This window comes from Tupaia chinensis, unplaced genomic scaffold (genome assembly GCF_000334495.1).
Source record: "Tupaia chinensis unplaced genomic scaffold, TupChi_1.0 Scaffold000578_2, whole genome shotgun sequence".
Lineage (NCBI taxonomy): Eukaryota > Metazoa > Chordata > Mammalia > Scandentia > Tupaiidae > Tupaia > Tupaia belangeri.
The window spans coordinates 3097871-3118664 of NW_006160094.1; the positions used below are offsets into that span (position 1 = coordinate 3097871).

The following is a 20794-nucleotide window of genomic DNA, read 5'->3' on the forward strand; positions in this document are numbered from 1 at the left end:
CCCTTTTCAGTACCTACTCTTAGGCATGAGCTGGCAAGGGAGTTCACGTTTGGTTCTTTTCTGGGTCTCAGGATCTTGACAATGAGAGGAAGCCTGCAGTCATCCTACTTGCATCAGAAGTTGCTGCAGGTGTTTATTCTTACTCTTTCTTAAATTTGATTTACTTCAATCTGTCAATTATAGAAATGTATTGACTCACGTAGTAAGTCTGCAGAGGCCATCATCAAGGTGTTAGCTTATGCTCTGAACTGGATTCCCTCATGATGCCAAGATAGCTGCCACAGATGCGGGTATCACATCACTTTTTTTTTTTAAGGAGCAAGGACAACTACAGCAAAGCACAGATCATGCCCATTTCTGAATTAATCCTAGGCATCAAGAATAGGAAAACCTAGGATTAATTTAGACTGATTACTATATATCCCTTGGGCTATGATGAGGGCCCAACCTTCTGAAGTGCTTGGTTATAGGGTACCTCAAAATTAGGATTGTGTTGGAAAAGAAGAGAAGGAAGTACTAGTAGGCCACCAATAATGTCTGCTCCTCCACTGATCCAAGTACTAAGGCTATGTCAGCAAACCAGCACCACAAGATTCTGCCTCATAAGAAACTTACCTTTTTGGGCCAGCCAGTGGCATGAGATTAAGGCGGCAGGATTCCTCATGCCCAATTGCACGGTTTGAGTCCTGGACCCGGAGATTTGAAAAACATGTGGAGCACATGTGTGTGAGAACCCAGAATCCCAAGAGGAGAATGAAGGAGAAGGGATTTAAGAGTGACTATCCCCCAAGGGGCGTGCTTTCTCATTCTCTCTCTCTCTGTGTCTCTCTGTCTCTCTCCAGTGAGCACATGTATCCTTTGGCAAACAAACAAAAAAGAAGCTTGCCTTCTAGCTTAGAAATGGGAATGAGATGAACAGCTTAGGAGAAAGAAACTTAGTTACAGTAGTGATCAGCCTCAGAAAGTAGCGTAATATTATGTGCACAGGTCTCCTTGGGTGAGATTTAGGCTTATATTATGTGTCAGTAGAGTTGATGGGGCAATTGTGAGAACTAAATATTTTAGACATGAGAATATAATCAGAAAATAGTATGGGAACAAATCAATTGCTAGAGCATTTCTGAATATTTACCGCATGGAAAGCATTGTGTGGGACTTGGGAAAGATGTAAGATACGTGCTTTGGCCCTATGAGAGTTGGTGCAGTTGGACGTAACATATACGTGATAGATTGAAGTACTGCGGGAGTTCGGGAGAGGCTGAGATAACTGGGTTGTCACTGGAATAAATCTTGCCAATTCCATATTTTGAAAATATTTTAGGAAAAGAACATGAAGGCAGTTTTACACAGACAGGCACACATCAAAATTATTTAATAAGGATAGTGACCAAATTAAAACTGGAGGGACAAGAATAGGAGAGTAAGACTGAAATGTTTTCAATGAATTTATGGCCAATTGATTCCTTTTTTCAGTTTTATTATAGGATGTGTGCACTGGCTAAGAGAGGCAGAGAGGAGGGGGGAGTGAGAAATCACCCCCAAGGGTGGATGACTACTTCAAAATCCCTTCTCCATTCTCTGCTCGATATTTTGAGCATGCATGTACCTGCACCTAGTGTGTTTTTCAAGCTGCCGGGTCTGGGACTCAAACTGCATTTTCAATCATGTGGGATCCAGCTGCCTCTACCACACAACACCTGGCTGGCCCTGGCCAACTGATTTTTGACAAAGATGTCAAGAGCACACAGAAAGAAGGACAGTCTTTTCCAAAATTGGAACTGGAGAAACTGGATAACCACATACAAAAGGGTAAGATTAGATTCTCATCTCGTACCATATATACAAATGTCAGCTCAAAATGGATCAAATCCTTCAATAAAATTATAAAACTAATATACGAAAACATACGTGGAAATCCCTATGGCATTGGTTTGGGAATTGATTTTTTGGATATGACTACGACAGCATAGGCAACTGAGGCAAAAATAGACCAATGAGTTGAAAAGAACTAAAAACCTCTGCACAGGGAAAGGAACAATCAACGAAACAGAGATCACCTACGTATTGAGAGAATACTACGACAGCATAGGCAACTGAGGCAAAAATAATCCAATGAGGTGAAAAGAACTAAAAACCTCTGCACAGGAAAAGGAACAATCAACGAAACAGAGATCACCTACGTATTGAGAGAATATATTTGCAAACCATTTATCTGATAAGGGTTTAATATCCTAAATACATGAGAAACTCAACTCAATGACAAGAAAATAAATAACCCAATTTTTTAAATGGCCAAAGAAATGGTATTTCTCAAAAGAAAGCATACAAATGGCCAGTGGTAGATGACAACACAGGGAAATGCAAACTAAAACCACGACGGTGGGGACCGGTGATGGTTAGTGTGGCCCAGCTAAACCAGAGGCACAGACCTGGGTTTGCATCCTGGAGCCTCCCTGAGTGCGCCAGAGTGAGCACACTTACCCGAGATCCACGTGAGTTGCAGCTTGAAGACCTTCTTAGGATGTCTGTGTGTCTCATTCTCTGTGTCTGTCTTTCATGGAAAAAATAAATCTAAAAAGAAATTTATAACCAACTAAGTAAATAAACGAAAAACCGCAATGAGATTTACGTCACACTTGTTAAGATGGCTACTGTAAAAAAAACAAAGGATGGTCTGGCTCCATGGCCTGGTGGTTAAGTCAGCTGAATCCCATATGGTCGATCACACAGTTCGAGTCCCAGACACAGCAGCTTGACAAACATGTCGGGCATGTATCCATGTGTGCCTAAAATCCCGAAAGGAGGGAAAAATGGAGGAGAAGGAATTGTGGTGTGACCATTCCCTATGGGAGGTGTTTTCTCCTATCTCTCTGTATTTCTGTGAGGCAAGAGCCCCCATAGAAGAAAAAATCAAAAAAGACAAAGGATAAGTATTGTGAGGATATGGAGAACAGGGAAAGTGTATGCTGTTGGTGGAATATAAATTAGTGTAGCTATTATGGAAAACAGTATGGCGGATTCTCAAAAGATTAAGAATAGAACTACCATATGATCCAGCAATTCCACTACTGGGTGTCTATCCAAATGAAACAAAATCAGTATGTGGAAGAGGTAGCTGCACTCCCATGTTCATTGCAGTCTTATTTGCAATGGAGCTGGACGACCCTAGAGAACGTTAGACTAAGAAAATAAGCCAAGCACAGAAAGATAATAGTATCTTGATCTCACTTATATGTGCTGGACTCTCACATGGCCAACTATGGTTCAAGTCCTAGGCCTGGTGGCTTGCTTTCTCACTTCCCCCCTCTTTCTCTTTCTGTCTCCCTCATGAGTGTAGGAGCCCTGTAGCAAATGAATAATAATAATGAATAAATAAAATTTTAAAAAAATAAAATTTTAAAAATTGAAAAGTTAATATTATTATCAATATTAATAACACAAAAACATTTTAATTTTAAAAAATCAAAGTATTTTTAAATCTATTGGAAATTTTCTATTGACTTGATTTTCTCAAGGTTCAGAATCTCCTTGCCCTGCCACCAAAGTCAAGAATTAAAACACCATAAAAAACATTCCGTTTTATTCTAGTTGCTCAAATAATGTTTGTTTTTCCCTGCCTGAATTATCTGTCAAATGCACAGAAGAAGTGCGTCAGACTCACAGAAACAGAAAGTAGACTGGTAATTATACGGGCTGAGGATGTGGAACTGGGAAGAAGATAACCGAAGGACAGAAAATTTCAGTTAGACAGGAGTGAGTTCAAGAAATCTATAGTACTTCGTGGTGACTAGAGTTAATAATCTGTGCTCAAAAATTGCTAAAACAGTCCATTACAAGTGCTGTCATCATTAGTAAATAAATAAAGGTCAGTCCGTGGTATGATGGTAAAGGTAGCTGGGTCCCACGTGGCTGACAGAATAGTTTGAGACCTGGACCCAGCAGCTTGAAAAACATGCTGGGTGCATGTGTATACTTACCCAAAATTCCAAGAGGAGAAGGGATTGCAGCATGGCTACCCACTGTGGGGGGTGATTTCTCACTTTCCCCCTCTCTTTCTGTCTTTGGCAAGTGCACACACCCTATAGCAAATGAAACAAATAAATAAATAAGGTAATGCATTTGCTAAGTAGCTTGGTTTAGCAATCCCACAATGTCTCCACCTATCAAAATATATCATGTGCCACAAAATGTACAATTTTTAGTAGTAAACTTTAAATAAAAATATTCCTAACGCAGATCATTAACTAACGTATCTAGGAAAAGAAGTCACTTTAAAAAAATTTTAACACATTCAAGTAAGATTTAACTCAGCAGTACCTACCAGACAAATACCACAAATGATAATCACAGCGTACAGTTACATAGCACTTACCATATGCCAGACACTCTACTGAGCACTTGGGTATCAGCCCATGTCATCATTACATCAGTCCTTCTTTTTTTTTTTTTTTTTTTTTGAGAGGTTTTTTTTTTTGCTATAGGGCCCATGCGCTCGCCAGACAGACAGAGAGAGACAGAGAGACAGGAAGCGAGAAATCACCCCATAGGGGGGATGGCCACGCCACAATCCCTTCTCCTCCGTTCTCCTCTCGGGATCTTGGGCACACACGCACACGCGCCCAGCGTGAGTTTTAAGCCACCAGGTCCGGGAAACGAACCGCGGTTGACTACGTGGGAGTCCAGCGACATAGCCATTACGCTAACTGCTGGTCCCAACATCAGTCCTAAGAGATGCTACTTTCATCCTTATTTCATGGATGAGGAGAACTTAGGGGTAGAGAGGTTAACCAACTGGCCCAAGGTCACACAAACCAGCAAGTGGCAAAGCCAATCCAAGCACAGGCATTTGGGCTCCTGAGTCTCTGGTTTCAGTTGGGATGGAATGAAGACCAGAAAGAGCATGATTATTGAGGGAAAATAACATGTACCAAAGGGTTTTCTTCTCAAGATGTAGAGGAGGGCAGAGCAAATTTGGAATACTATTCTTTGCACCTCTGGTCCTCCATCAAAGCTATTTTGAACATGAGATGCTCACGGAGGTGGCTCACTGCTGTTGGGGACCTGCAGAGAGGAAAGCCTCCTGGTTATGTGACAGATTTAGCAAGACTGAGATGGCTGAAGACCACTCATGGTGGTCACCACTGGGAGTTTGTAAAGGTGAAAAGAACACCTACTTTTCAATAAGCCAACAGGCCTTAAAGGATGTTGCCTCCAATTTCCTCTTATGGAGAATCAGAGAACAGAAAGCTAAGCTGATGATAACAGAGACCTGCAGTGTAGACAGCTTCAAGAGCTATGTAATGCAGACAGCAGGGCAGGTGGGAGGTTGCCATGGCTGGGTTACAACAGAGGTCTAGCCGGCCTGTTTCTCCCCTCCACCCCCAGCTTTTTCCTGTTTGGTTGCCACAGGCTTACTTTTTGGAATGATTTTTACCCATTTCCTGCAGTTATCCTCTTGTCCCACACATCACAAAATGATCCTGCTGAGCTATTTCATAGCATCTCTCCAGCTATTCCATGAATGGGAGCTGGGGAATGTTGGCCATCATACATATCCACGTGCCTGCCACAAGGGCCCTCGCCCTGCTCCTTACGCCCGCCATCACCACATGCAGAGATGCCAAATAGCACCCAAAGAACTTTGGTTTTCTCCAACCCAGCACAGGTCGTTGGATCTAATCCACTTAGCAATACTCTTGCATAGCGAAGGGAATACTTCGTTAGGCTTGGGGGACAAACTCTCAGAGTAAGTACAGACAAATTCCATAAATTCCTTAGCCCTTTTATATCTCAGTTTCATCAGATGTGAAATGACAATAAAATGCCCTGACTCCTGCACAGGGCCATAAAGGTATTATGAGAACCAAATGAAATAACGTGCATGAAAGCCATCTTAAAGGGTGATCACTGTACAAGGGCAATGGACTATTATTCCTTTACACCTCCTACTAAAGGTGGCATAAAAAAAATCTCCATGCCTGCAACAAGGACCCTAGCCCTGCTCCTTCCACCCACTGTCACCACATACAAGCAACAGCTTAGGGAGACTGAATTGGTGCAGTCTTACTGCCATGGCAAGATACCACAGACCGGGTGCCCCAAAGAACAGATAGATTCCTTTTGCACAGTTCTTCAGACTCAAAGTCCAAGGTCATGGTGTTCCCAGGGCTGGTTCTGGTGAAGTCTCTCTCCTTGGGTTGCAGAGAGCTACCTTCTGGCCAAATCTTCACATAGCCTTTCCTTTATGCATCCCCGATGTCTCTTCCTTTTCTTAGGACACCAACTTCATAGGACTAGGGCCCCCACCTTTATGACCTCATGTAACCTAGTTACCTCCTTCAGGGCTCTGTCTCCAATACAGTTACATGGGTGTTAGGGCTTCCGCCTGTTAATTTTAGGAGGACATATTTCCATCCGTAACAAATACCCAGAGGAAAGAGCAGGCTGGCTGTGCCTCCTTTACACAGTCAGGTCTGCTCCTGTCTGTAACAGAGTGTCTAGCCAAGCCCCAGGCTGGGAGTCTGTTCAGACCGCTTGTTTCAGGAACTGGAGGACTGGTGCCCACTTTAGTTATCCATCCCGTAAGTTAATATACAGAAGAATGCCATGGCTTTTTGATGGAATGAGACTCTATCATTGTTGCTTTCTTACTGATTTGTGCAGAGCTGTCTGAGAACGGAGTAGAATGACATCTAGCCCAGGCTAAACTCCATGGTTGGTTTTAGCCCTGTTCAGGGAAGGGTTAAAGAACAAATTAAAGGCTGCCTAGAACCCATCGTGCCCAGTTCCTTAAGGATTAGAAATGTGGGCATCTTTGAAAATCGGCACCTTTGGGATGGGTAATGTTTTAGCAGGGAGGTTCCTTCAAGGGAGTTCATGATCATAGGATATAGACAAAGAAGAAACGAACAGGACAGATGCATCGGTGAACATCCCAAATGTTAAGGGGTGAGTAGTGATGGAACAAGGGACAGAGACTGACTTTATAAGAGCAAGAGTGGAATTTTAAAATATCAATATTTGTATTACTTCTTGATCTCCACAAGTTGGTGGGGCATGGGACATTCAGGTTAAAAGCTCTTAATAATAGATTTCAGGGCAGAGGCTCAGAGACAGATGAGAAGAAGCAGTGGGGAGGCATTTCTGGAGGATCTGGGGGTTATCTTCCCAGCATACATACAGGCTAGTCTTGCAGATAAATAGATCTGAGGTGAATCCCACTAGCCCCATGTATTCTGGGACAGGACACACTACTAGGACAGGTCACGCTACTAGGACAGGTCACACTAGAATTCTGCTTGCAAGCACAAGAAATCAGCCAGTGCAAGAGTTACAGCCAAATAAAGGATCCAGGATTTCAGACTCTCTTCTCCCCTCGTCCAGGGTCAGTGAAGACCGCACAGCTTAGCCTTTCCCATCTGACAGGAGGAGTTAGTACTTGTCATACCAGCCCAGGTAGAGTCCATAATGTAGAGATGCATTTTGAAATTTACTACAGCTTTAACGAGAACAGTGATTCCCTGGGATCACTCACCTACTCACATGAATGCCATCTGAACAAAGCCCGTGGGCTCAGTGTTGGGGCTGAGTGCCAGGAGTTGTCCAGATGCCAGGGAGGGGCCTCAGGAATACCACCGTGTCATAGGCTCAGCTATCTCGCAGGGCATGGCTCTGTCACCAAAGGAGATAGCCTGAATGCGCAATGACTTCATTAGAATCAGGCATTCCAGCCAGCAGGGGCAGGTGGGAGGCATGTTTAGAAGTCAGCCTGGAGAAGTGCCAAAGAGGGTAAGCATCCACCCCCCAGTTTGTTGGAAGACATCAGACAAGCGGGCAGGGAGACTGGACCCTGAATGAAGCTCACGATTGCTAAAGAGAAGGATCTCTCATTAAGATCCCCTGCTCACAATCTCTGAATGAGTTCAGATTTATTTCAAGAACACATTTTCCCCCTAGCCCTGAAATAAGTGTGAACCGAACTGTGAAAAACAGACCTTGACCATATTGTTGTCACTGCCGATTCACAGCAACAATCTTTGGTTTAGAATTATCACCCTCTATTTCTTTTTTGCATCGAAGGATTTGGATTTTTATAAAAAAAAAAAAAATCTCTAGCCAAGATGACTCAAAGATTTCCATGTTTGAAATCTTGATCATTCTTATCCCCGTCTGCAGAGCTGCAGTGCATAAAGAGAAGGATCTCTCATTAAGATCCCCTGCTCACAATCTCTGAATGAGTTCAGATTTATTTCAAGAACACATTTTCCCCCTAGCCCTGAAATAAGTGTGAACCGAACTGTGAAAAACAGACCTTGACCATATTGTTGTCACTGCCGATTCACAGCAACAATCTTTGGTTTAGAATTATCACCCTCTATTTCTTTTTTGCATCGAAGGATTTGGATTTTTATAAAAAAAAAAAAAAATCTCTAGCCAAGATGACTCAAAGATTTCCATGTTTGAAATCTTGATCATTCTTATCCCCGTCTGCAGAGCTGCAGTGCATCACACCTCCCATCGTTGGTGCTCACTGGGACGTGCCTAATGAGAGGAGACCTTCCCCTGGGCTTCCAGAGAGGTCTCGGCAACATAACTGTGCCCTACATAATGAGAGAAAACTACCTGGGGAATTGCAGTCCTTAGCAAACCTCAAGTACAAACCAAGCCTGTTCTTTTCCATCATGTTCTAAGTCAATCTGAATGCATTACAAGCCACAGAGTCGCAAATTGTATTTGATTATTTATAACCATAAAATAAATGGAATAATGTAGGTCTTGTGAATTTTTTCAATGACGGATAAAGCAAGGAACAGAAAATTCCCTAGTGGGGCTAAATGATTAATGTATGATGAATTCATAACATTCTTGCTTTTGACAACCTTTCTTGAAGGAGCTCAGACAAGTTTCTAGGGTGCAGCTTTCCAAAACTTTTAAGTTTTCTAGCCCTCAGCTCTTACATAAACTACTGGAGTTCAGAGAAATACATAAATTTTGAAGAAGAATACATATTTCTTTTCTCTGGGCAACTCATCTTCTCATGGCAAAGGCCACCAAATAACATCCTTTCACCTGCTTCTAATTTGGCAGAAAGGCAAAAATAATATGCCTTGGTATTTATTTCTGAAATCATGCTATAAGAATACTTGGAGATGAAAGGAAGTCCTGTGAGCTCCTATCTGTCATTGGCTTCCCATGATTAAAGGTAGGGAACCTATGCAACCTGGACACCCACATCAAAGACTTCATTAGGCCAGCAGGTACTGGGCCGCGTGCGTGTCTGATGGCGGCGACGCTCTGAAGTTAATATGCTTTCATTTGATTAAAGTCCGGGCTCCCAACAAAATGGCAATATGCAGACGGCAATGCTGTTCTCTGTGTTTGTTCCCTTTGGATGTCTTCTCTCCTTCGTGAAGCTTTTGCTAGCTGGACAACCGGGCTTCTCTTGTTGCTGTTAATGACCAGCTTTCGTTAGCAATGTTCTCAACACTGTGCCAAACCCTTCATACAGATTATCTCATGGACTCATCAGATTTGGATGCGTGAGACAGGATTTAGAGATAAGGGACGTGTTGAATGTCTCACAGAAAGAAAGGGGCACAAACAGGGTCCTGGCAGGAACATTGGAATATGGAGCTCTGTTCAGCTAGATCACTTCTCTCTTTCAACTTTCTACTGTCCTCTTCAGTAATGGGGTAAAACATCTTCAGACTAGATGGGCCAGTAAATTTGTTCAATAACCTCAGTGACCTCAAAGGCCCCCTTATCAGCAAGAAGACATGCAAAACAAATCAGAAATTGGAAGTACTTGTTATTGGACAGGACTTTCACTGGAATGTCACATCTGAAGATTAAACCAGAAAACTATGGAGATAAGGTAAATTTCAAGTGATCCAACGGAAGCTTTAGGAAAGATGGCCTGGCACCATGAACAGTTCTGCCTGGCAGAAAGGATTGGAGAATCTATATGAAAGAATTAGTACCATAAAATAATCTGGACCTTTCCAGTCCTACATTGTGATCAGTAGAGATTGCGAACGAGTAGCCACAACCAGAGGATCACCTTGAGGAAGACTTTGAAGGAAGAAAGAGACCGATCTTTGCTAGCAGATGGTATATCACAGAATACTTGGTAGGCGGGGCTGAATTGAGAAGGTTCACATGTGAATTGTGTGCTGGGTGTTTTCTTTTCAACAGTCTGAGTAGTTGACAGGTCAGTATTTTCTTGAAAATATTTAAAACCATACCATCTCTGTTATAGAGTCACAATCAAAATTACAACAAACATTTTGATAATTATCTTTAAGTTCAATTTCTTGAAATTTTGAAAGTTGTTTATTAACTGTCAAAAGCTATGGCGTATGAGAAAAAATTTTTTGACATGTTAAGTAAATGTTTGGGGGAAAATGAAAAAAATAAATAAATGTTAAAAAATTAAAAATAAATAAATTTCTAAAATATGAGAGGGTCCTCATGAATTTTATAGAAAACGCACACTATGTGTGAATTGGAATTTTATTTTGCATCAAAAAAACAAAACCCAGACTTGATTCCATTTTTCCACAAACTTTTTGAAATCTTCTTGAATATTGCCCTGAGAAATGGTATCTGCTCTCATTTAGAGCAAAATCTAAGGGAAAAAAAAAAAAAAAAAAAACAAACAAAAAACGAGATTGATTCACTTCTTTCTGTTCCTAAACCTCAGAATCTTCACAAAGCACTCTAAATGAGGCCAGTCTCTTTCCAACTCCCCCCCCCCCACTCAAAGCAATCATAATCCTATACCATTTCCCTAAGGGTTACTACAACCAAGATCTTACACTCTAGCAGAGGGGAAGGGGGAAGCAGTAAATACGAGAAGCTTCCACCCCCACAGTGCAAGAACCCCTTTCCAGAACACCTGCCTCTCCACAAGCGGACATGGAAGCTGTAATTGACTATAAAGCAAACGTTAAGGCTGTGAGCCCTGCCAGCATTCCCATCCAACGTGCGCGAACGGGTCACACGTAGGCTGCTCCGGACTATTCCACTGGGAGAAATCGGTTCCACCAGTCATGCAAGTAAGCCCCATACGTCTTCTCCCCTATGTAGAGTTAACGGCCATAACTACCCTCACCTTGAAAAGAAAATGTGTTAGAAACTTAGGCTTCTATTCCACCTAAAATGAGGAACAGAAGATTCACTGGGCCTACACAAACAGCTGGATTATCTGAACCCAGGCAGCAAACTCACATGAAGTTGCTGCTAAAACAAGCTTGGTCGCCACAGAGAATGACTGTGCCTAAAACACCCTCTCTAAGTAGAAGCCAAACTATGGTCCCACGGTCAAATATGGCCAGCAGTAGCTGACCTCTGTGTTTTATGGTACTTCCTGACACTGGTCAGAGTAAATTTTGAGGGGAGCAGGGGAGAGATATTTGCCATAGGGTGTGGGCACTTGCCAGAGAGACAGAGACAGAGAAAGAGAAAGTGAGAAACACTCCCCGGGGAGGATGGCCATGCTGCAGTGCTCTCTTCCCCACCCTCCTCTCAGGACCCTGAGCATGCATACACATACCCCCAGCGTGAGCTTCAAGTTGCTGCTGGGATTTGAACTATGGTTGGCCATGGGGGAGTCCAGCACTTAAACCACCATGCTACTTGCTGGCCCCAACCATCTACATTTTAATATTTTCTCCTAGGTTTTATTTTCCAGAGTTAGGGCAAGATTAAGAAACCTCTACCTAATGCAAAATTAAATAGGTGGGTATCAAAACACCCAGCCCTTTCCTCTGATGGCGTTTTGTGTGGTAGGAAAACAGAAAGGTACACAGAAAGCAGCCACGACTGCAAGGGTGCTGATGTCTCAGAAATTTGGACTTTCCTTTTTTTTCTCTTCTTTTATTGCTAACTTTCAGAAGTAATTAGGGCACTCGTTTCTAAGCTAATGCCTTCTAATGGTCACTTAATTCTGGACAAACTGCAGAGTAGAATGCTTTTGAAACTAGAATTAATTGTTTAAAAGACATTATTGGGATTAGTCTGGTAAATGTAGAGAGAAAAAAAGATCTTTTACTGAGACATTAAAAATAATGAAGTTCCCCTCCAGTCCCAGACCTAATACATTGTGTGGGTTTACTTTTTTCTTTCTTTTTTTTCTGAAAGTAATTGACCAAGGAATGAAACAATACCACAGACCTTTACACCTGTTTATTTAAGTTCAGGGATGTTTTGTGCCATCATATCAGATCAGTCTGACCAAGAAAGAAAAAACGCGTAGCCATGATGTGTCATGCCGCAATTATTTTTCTCTTTTTTTCCCTCTTCCATTTAAAAAAGCATCTATCTAATTACGACTGTGCTCAGCCTTCTCATGAAAGCCAGTACAGAGTATAAAAGCTAATAAGCTTTGGTCCTCTAAGTCTCATAGTCTATTGAAGGACAAAGGCATACAAAGGGACTTGAAAAAGGTCATGGAAAAATGAAAGTCAAGTATGAGTTAATTTTGATGGAAGAAGAAATTGAAATCTATACACAGTTCTTTTGTAATTCTCCAGGATTTTTTTTTTTTTTTGAGAGGTTTTTGCTATAGGGCACATGCGCTCGCCAGAAAGACAGAGAAAGAGAGAGACTGAGAGAAAGTGAGAAATCACCCCACAGGGGGGATGGCTGGCCATGCCACAATCCCTTCTCCTCCATTCTCCTCTTGGGACCTTGGGCATGCATGCACATGCACCCGGCATGAGTTTAAGCCACCGGGTCCGGGACTCAAACCGTGGTCGACTACATGGGAGTCCAGGAACATAGCCGTTACACTAACTGCTGATCCCTCCATGAATTTTCTGAAGACCCATCATGTACTTAGGAAAGAAGTCTGAGACAAATGTTGTAATAGAAGTACCAATAAGATTCTATAAACAAAACAACTGGTGGAGTAAAGGTTACACAATGCTGGATGGTCCTGGACTCACAGGGTAAGGTGCGGGTTTGTGTCTGGAGACCTCCCTGTATACACACCAGGCATGCACGCCTGTGAGCAGGGCAGCCAAGGCTGGAATGGATTGTGGTGTGGGGACTCTGTTTGGGTTAACCTGTTCTCCCTCTCTATTTCTCTCTACCTCTTTCTTGCTCTCTCTCTCTCTGAAGAAAATAAATAAACATTAAAAAATTAAAGATTCTAGAAGAGTTGATAAAGAGAAGTTTAAGTGGCAAAAAGCTGGACAGGATTCAAACCCTTTAAGTGTGAGCAGGACCTCGGTGGTTGGGTATGGAAAGGAAGAAAATTCAGGCATGAGGAAGAACTAAAGAAAAGGTTCCGAAGTCAGAAAGTCAGCATGGAGCACAGAGGCATGAGGATGGAAAAAAGGCAGCGCCATGGGACATTAGGTTGGACTGTGGGCATATTAGGGGAAATTTAAAGACCCCATAGAGTTGAGTCTTTGATGTAAAGATAATCATGGATTTTTAATGGTGTTGAGTAAGAAACTGCCATAAACAAAGTCGGGAGTTCAAGGTGGTATGTTGAGCTTCTTCACTCTCCAGAGGAAAGCTAAGGCTTGATGAGGAAGAAATAAGGAAGGCCCAGGGAAAAAGAAAGTCAAAGGCGAGATCATCACTAGCACATTTTCCTTCTTCGCCATTTTGGTTAGGACAAGTCTGCTCATTTTCCTTGTCTACTTTCTCATTTCCTGTCTATTATTAAGTGTTGGCATTCTCCTCTGTTTACTGTCATTACAGTATTTAAATATCACTTCAAAATTAAATCACAAGACAGGGCTTATTCTGAACTTTCATCCCAAATTTTCACGTGCATGACAAACAAAGATGGATGCGCAATTGATCCTCAAACTCGACATAGTGAAACTGAGTTTCTCTCCCACAAGACGCCGGCTTTTCTTCTGTGTTCTCACTTCACATTACTTCCATGCTCCAAGCCACCCAAACTAGCCTACAGAAGTTATTTTACCATGCTTTCCCTCAATCTATCACAATACTGTATATCCCCTCACTCCATCTTTTCTATATTTGATTTATTATTATTATGTATACATCCAATTGTTACACATCATTTAGATTGCAAAAAGATTTTACCCAACATGATATATGCCCCACAATGCCATGCATCCCCTCACGCCATCTTTTCTAAAATATGACTATCTGAAGTCTATGTGCTTCATTTCCGTCCTGCCCTGTCAATCTCCTAACTGGTTTACTTGTTTCCAACCCCTTCTCTTGCTATCTAACCCTCACCACGCAGCCGAATACATAGATTAGATGGTGCTGACTCTTCTCACAAACTTTTGATGTCTTCTTGTTGGCTACACAGTAAAAATCAAGTATTTGAGTTGATATCCAAAGGCTTAAATAACCTGGCCAAAACCTCCAACAGATCTCTCTCAGTTCCCAAACACACACTTCAATGTAATACCTTGCTTTTACCTCTCTCTTTTTCTCTAGGTTTGCTTGTCATAATCCAACTTATCTTTTAAGTCCTAGCGTATATATTGCCTCTCTCCTAAAATCTTTATGTTTTCTCCACCCCAGCTGAGTAAACGGTACTTCCTCTTTGCACACACAGGTCCTCAGGTATCTTAGGTTTGTCCATCACTCATTATTTCCTTTGTGTTTTCTCTGTTCAATTTATAAATTCCTTGAGTATGGACCACCCCCACTCCATTCATTTTATACCGCTTAATATGTTCTGTAATATATAATCCAGTATTTTGCAAGTAATGGGCTCTGAGAGGATGAATACCGACTTGGTTTATTCTTAAATTTGTCCCAGGTATTAACATTTTTAGGATTGGGCCCAGCCTACATAGCACAGTCCGAAGTACATTACATTGCACGCTGGAAGCAACATGGCCAGCGACAAGTTCAGATCCCTGAGTTGAACTGAAAAAAGCTGGGCGTGCACATGGGCAACGGACATCCTAGGACCTGGAGGGCCCAGGAAAGGGGATCACAGTGTGATGAGACCCTACTGAAGGTGCTTCTCTCTCTTTCTCTCTTGCTTTCTCTCTTTCCATGCATTCACATGTGCTCTCTTTCAGAAAAAGGAAAAAAAAATTCTAGGATTGTAAATTTCCTGACCATACCAGCCTATCAAAAAAGAGGATGCAGGGAACCAGCAGTTAGCGTAATGGCTATGGCCCTGGCCTCCCACGTAGTCGACCGCAGTTCACGTCCTGGACCCAGTGGCTTAAATCCCATGCTGGGCACATGTGCGTGCGTGCCCAAGATCCCGAGAGGAGAATGGAGGAGAAGGGATTGCGGCATGGCCATCCCCTCTGGGGGGTGATTTCTCGCTTTCGGTCTCTCTGTCTCTCTCTGTCTGTCTGGCGAGCGCACATACCCTATAGTGAAAAACCTCTCAAAAAAAAAAAAAAGAGGATGCAGGGAACCAGCAGTTAGCGTAATGGCTATGGCCCTGGCCTCCCACGTAGTCGACCGCAGTTCACGTCCTGGACCCAGTGGCTTAAATCCCATGCTGGGCACATGTGCGTGCGTGCCCAAGATCCCGAGAGGAGAATGGAGGAGAAGGGATTGCGGCATGGCCATCCCCTCTGGGGGGTGATTTCTCGCTTTCGGTCTCTCTGTCTCTCTCTGTCTGTCTGGCGAGCGCACATACCCTATAGTGAAAAACCTCTCAAAAAAAAAAAAAAGAGGATGCAGGGAACCAGCAGTTAGCGTAATGGCTATGGCCCTGGCCTCCCACGTAGTCGACCGCAGTTCACGTCCTGGACCCAGTGGCTTAAATCCCATGCTGGGCACATGTGCGTGCGTGCCCAAGATCCCGAGAGGAGAATGGAGGAGAAGGGATTGCGGCATGGCCATCCCCTCTGGGGGGTGATTTCTCGCTTTCGGTCTCTCTGTCTCTCTCTGTCTGTCTGGCGAGCGCACATACCCTATAGTGAAAAACCTCTCAAAAAAAAAAAAAAGAGGATGCATCCTTATCCTAAGTAGTTTAAGCCTTAAGTTTCCAAAGATGAAGAAAACATGTATTGAGTTCTAACTATCCATTCTAATTAATAATTTATGAATTCACTCTTTTTTCAAAATTTATGAGACATTAACTTAGCTCCTAGAACTGTTCTAGGTGCTACAAATGTAATGATGAATACGACTGGTGTGGCAGCTGACTCTGTGCATGGCATGTGATTAAGGAAGCCTAAGTCCACATGGCTGGAGAAACATGCTGGGCATGTGTGTGTGTGTGCCCCAAATCCCAGAAGGATGAAGAAGTGGAGAAAGAATTGTGACATGACCATACCCCTTGAGGGAGGTGCTTTCTCACTTCCCCCTTCTCTCTCTCCCCCTTCTCCAAACTGAAACAAAACAAAACTGAAAGACTGGTATGGTTCAGCCTTACCTAGTTCACATTCTAATGAGGGAAGTTGATTTTTTAAAAGGAACAGATTAAAACAACATTTGAAGAGAAATATGTGATGGGACAAATAGAAAACAGAACAATAGAATAGAGTTCCTTGGGTAGTTAGAGAAAGTATTTCTTAGGAGATGACCTTTGAGCTAACTGGTCATTCAGTCATTCTATAAAGCCAGGTGCCTCTGGGTAGTGAGGATATGTGACAGAACTATGCGTGTGTGTGTGTGTGTGGGAGAGAGAGAGAGAGAGTGTATGTTTGTGTGTGAGTGTGAGAGTGTGCGTGTGTGTGTATGAGAGAGAGAGAGAGTGTGGGCATGTGTGAGAGAGTGTGTGTGTGTACATCATTTCCCAGGTCACAAGCAACCTTGTGTGGTAGGCTAGGAGGGTTCTTCCTGTCCAAGATGGAAGGCTGTCAACCCCCAGAGAAAGAATATCATATCAGGGTCCCCAGGCCACTCACCAAGTCTCACTAGGCTCTAAAGAATGCTGCAGTACCCAAATAAACTTTTCTGACTGAAAATGCATGCTGTCAAACCCCACTCTGCCTCCATCTCTGCTGTAGTGTCCCCAAGTTCATAATCTCATGACAGAGTCCTGAAACAGCTGGTTGGCGAGGCTGACTCATCTCCACCAGGATGCTCACCTCAACAATCTCGGATCTGAGACCTGCCGCAGCCATGGAATCCTTCTGGTGAACATTTGTGATGTCATTCTGGCCCCATTTCTGTCAGTCCCTCCACACGCTTCCCTCCAAATCTCGCTGTCACTTGTCCTCCAGGATTTTTCCTTCCAAGTATCCAACTATAGAATCACACCCTTAACCATCGCGGTAAGTTGGTACGGGTTGTTATCTCAGGCTCTCTCTGCTTCCTGACCATGTAGTAATGATATATTCTACTTAAAGTTATTAGTGCTGGAACGATGTCCGTTTTCCACTCCCCTCAGGACCACCTGCGATAAATGCAGCTGTAATAACACAGCGGTCCATTTCCAGTGGGAACAACACACTCGTGCTAAGCAGAGCCATCTGTAAACCAGGTTTAAAAATTGCTCCTCTGTAGCCATCTTCTCATAGGGTGCTCCTATGAGGTCACAAGGCAGATTAAAGAGGAAGTGGCAGTGAAGCAGAAATAGTTGCACTGAAAATGCGGGCCACATGCTCATGGAATCGACTTGTGTTTTTGCAACCTGCTCAGTCCCTGTCTCACACACCCTACTTTCACATGATGACAGCAAGCTGGCCCTGCCAAATTTTATTGTAAGGGGATCAGGTAATCCCTACTCCATGATGGGCAATGTGGATTACCTGGTCACCTGGGTTTTGTGCTGTCATTTCATCGATAACAGTGCCCAGTGTGCAAAAGTTCTTTCTTCCTTTTCTTTATCTTTTTATTACTATTGGTTTATTGCCAGAGGGTGCATGTGCTGCCAGAGAGAGAGAGAGAGACTACAGCTCCCAACAGACCATGGTTGTACAGCAATCTTTTTTCCTCCATTTCTCCATTTTGTCAGGACCTTGAGCCTTCAGGCACTTTCATGCCACTAGGGCCAGGATTCAAAGAACGGTCAACCACGTGGGATCCATCTCCTTATGCAAAGGGCTTAACAGCTGCACTGCAGGGCCAGCCTCCAAACCCATTTATTTATTTTTTTTTTGAGAGGTTTTCATTATAGGGCGCGTGTGCTCGCCAGACAGACAGACAGAGATATAGAGACAGAAAGCAAGAAATCAGCCCCAGAGGGGATGGTCATGCCGCAATCCCTTCTCCTCCATTCTTCTCTCGGGATCTTGGGCACACACGCACACGTGCCCAGCGTGAGTTTTAAGCCACCCGGTCCGGGATGTGAACCACGGTCGACTATGTGGGAGTCCAGCGACATAGCCATTACGCTAACTGCTGGTTCCCTAAACCCATTTCTTAAAAGGAGAATAAAATTTAGGAACCAGCAGATGGTATAATGGTCATGTCGCTGGACTCCCCCATGTAGTCGACTGCAACTCAAGTCCCACCTTAAAATTCACACCAGGTACATGTGTGTGCATGCCCAAAATCCTGAGAGGTGAATGGAGGAGAAGGGATTGTGGCATGGCCATCTCCTCAGGGGGGAGGGGTAATTTCTCTCTTTCTGTCTCTCTGGCAAGTGCTCTCTCCCTATGATAAAAATCTCTCTCTAACAAAAAATAAATAAAAATAAAAGAGAAAGAGAGAAAGAGAATACAATTTTGCTAAAGAAGGTATAGTTTTGCTCTACAAGTCTAGGGCTTTCCCATTCAGAGTTGCCAGCATTTCATGTAGTATTCCTATTTTCCAAGATACTTAAAAAAGCACACTTCTGCTGAGTCAGACGGACATCAAATAATTAAACTGTTTGTCTCTCGTATTGTTCTAGTTTTCACCCCATTCTTTCAATCTGCCTTGTAAATGAGTTGGAGTGGTACACAGACGTATTGTAAATGCTGCCTCTCAAACCTGAAGAGGCCCTTTCCTAGTGATGTGAAGCACAGGGGACACTGCTTTGTCAGAAGCACCTAATCTCATTCATCCCCATGATTCATCAAGGTGATTGTGCCCTACGTTTTCACAGGAGTTATCTTAGAGCTTCTGGTTTGTTTGTCTTATTGATGCATCTTCATCTGCTATTTTTCACAGCAACAAGGTATTATAAATAGATCAACATGATACTACCCAGATGGGGAGAAGACTGTCCTTTCTGGCCCATGTTGTGACCCACAGTTAGAGTTCAAGTGACAACTTGAGCAAATTTGTGAAGACGTATTATAATCCCTTCCAGACAAAAACCAAATACATTCTGTGTTCTATGTTTAATGAGACTAAGGGAAATCACTCTTTAATATAAGGAAAGTTCCAAAAGTTCATGGAAAAGTAAAATTAAAGTACAAGTTTATTTTGGTGCTCAAAATAGAAGTCAACGCATAATTCTTTCATAATATGCATTTTCTATGAACTTTTGGAAGACCCCCTTGGACTGTATACTAGGTGCCCGGGATGCACTAATTTTCTTTTAAAAAGTACATCTGAGGGACCAGCAGTTAGTGCAATGGCTATGTTGTTGGACTCCCACATAGTCGACCACGGTTCGCGTCCCAGACGCGGTGGCTTAAAACTCACGCCGGGCACGTGTGCGTGCGTGCCCTAGATCCTGAGAGGAGAATGGAGGAGAAGGGATTGTGGCATGGCCATCCCCCCTGGGGGGAGTGATTTCTCGCTTTCTGTCTCGCTGTCTCTCTCTGTCTGTCTGGCGAGCATATGCACCCTGTAGTGAAAAACCTTTCCAAAAAAAAAAGAGTTAAAAAGCACATCTGAAATAGCAACTAAAATTAATGTCAACACAAGAGTACACTATGATACTCTTAGACTCATTCACGTGCCATAGTGGAATATAAAACTAAGATTTTATAACAAGCAGCATACCTGTGAAGTGTTCGGCTGTCCAGTGATGTCATGTCTTTGTGCTATTCCTTTGGTACTGTGGGCGCTATTCAGGGGCAGTCACTTCTCCCTCCACAGGGCAGGGAGCCAATGTGCACGGATTCTGCCTGCTGTCAACGTTATCTATTTTAACTCTGTGTGTTCAGACTGTGAAAATGACGGGACAGGTTTAGGGTCCCACTGGGTTGAAATAAGACACACTAGGATCAAAATTGATCACCTGACCTGTCATTTTTTTATTCTCCTTGAAGGCTGCTACCTACTTCTTCAGATCTCCAGTGGTCAGTGTGCAGTGTTTCGAGGTTCTGCCTGTGGTCATTTCTCTTCTCCTTTCTATGTATACTTTTTTCTTAGGCAATGTACACAACCCATGGCCTTAAATACAATACACACACATATGTGCATATATATACATATATATATATACACACACACACATAAAACACACACACATCGATATGTGTGTACAGAGAGCTGTATGTATGTGATGTATACAGACATACTTATCTCACATAAACATATATGCCTGAACTTCGCATTTGAATGCATATATTCTCTTGGTGTGTGTGTGTGTGTGTGTGTGTGTGTGTGTGTATAGAGAGAGAGAGAGAATGAGAGAGAGAGAGAGAGAGAGAGAGAGAGAGATGTGTGTGTGTGTGTGTACACATTTGGATGATAATTTTAAACTAATTAGCTAAAAAAAGGTTAATTTTTGCTTACCACTCAGCAAACAAGCAGTTACCATGTACCTGGTTTCCCAGACTACAAATCTTGGTATTACTCTATTCTATGCCCAAGTTCACATTAATTTTGCTCATAAATTCTGTAGGTTTGCCTACAAAATGTTCATGCTCGGATTGTGTCACACCGTCACTACTTCTACATCACTTGTCTATTAATATATACCAACATCCTCTCCTCCGTGATGAATGTAGTGGGCTCCTAAACAGCTTTCACTGTCCCGCCTTTGTCCGCCTTA

General features: G+C 42.9%; 1 long non-coding RNA gene across 2 annotated transcripts in view; it reads right to left on the reverse strand.

Annotated features, from left to right (window-relative positions):
- LOC102492478 (uncharacterized) overlaps positions 1–17386 on the reverse strand; it is a 20849-nt gene extending 3463 nt beyond the window's left edge. The window contains exons 1-2 of one of the 2 annotated variants that reach the window (XR_335963.1): positions 17007–17386; positions 2482–2571 (exon numbers count right to left, since the gene is read on the reverse strand). This is a non-coding gene — a long non-coding RNA (uncharacterized LOC102492478). Of the gene's footprint in view, positions 1–2481; positions 2572–6090; positions 6255–17006 lie in introns of those variants that run through there. The other variant, XR_335962.1, reaches the window with a different exon arrangement.
- Between the last annotated feature and the right edge of the window lie 3408 nt (positions 17387–20794).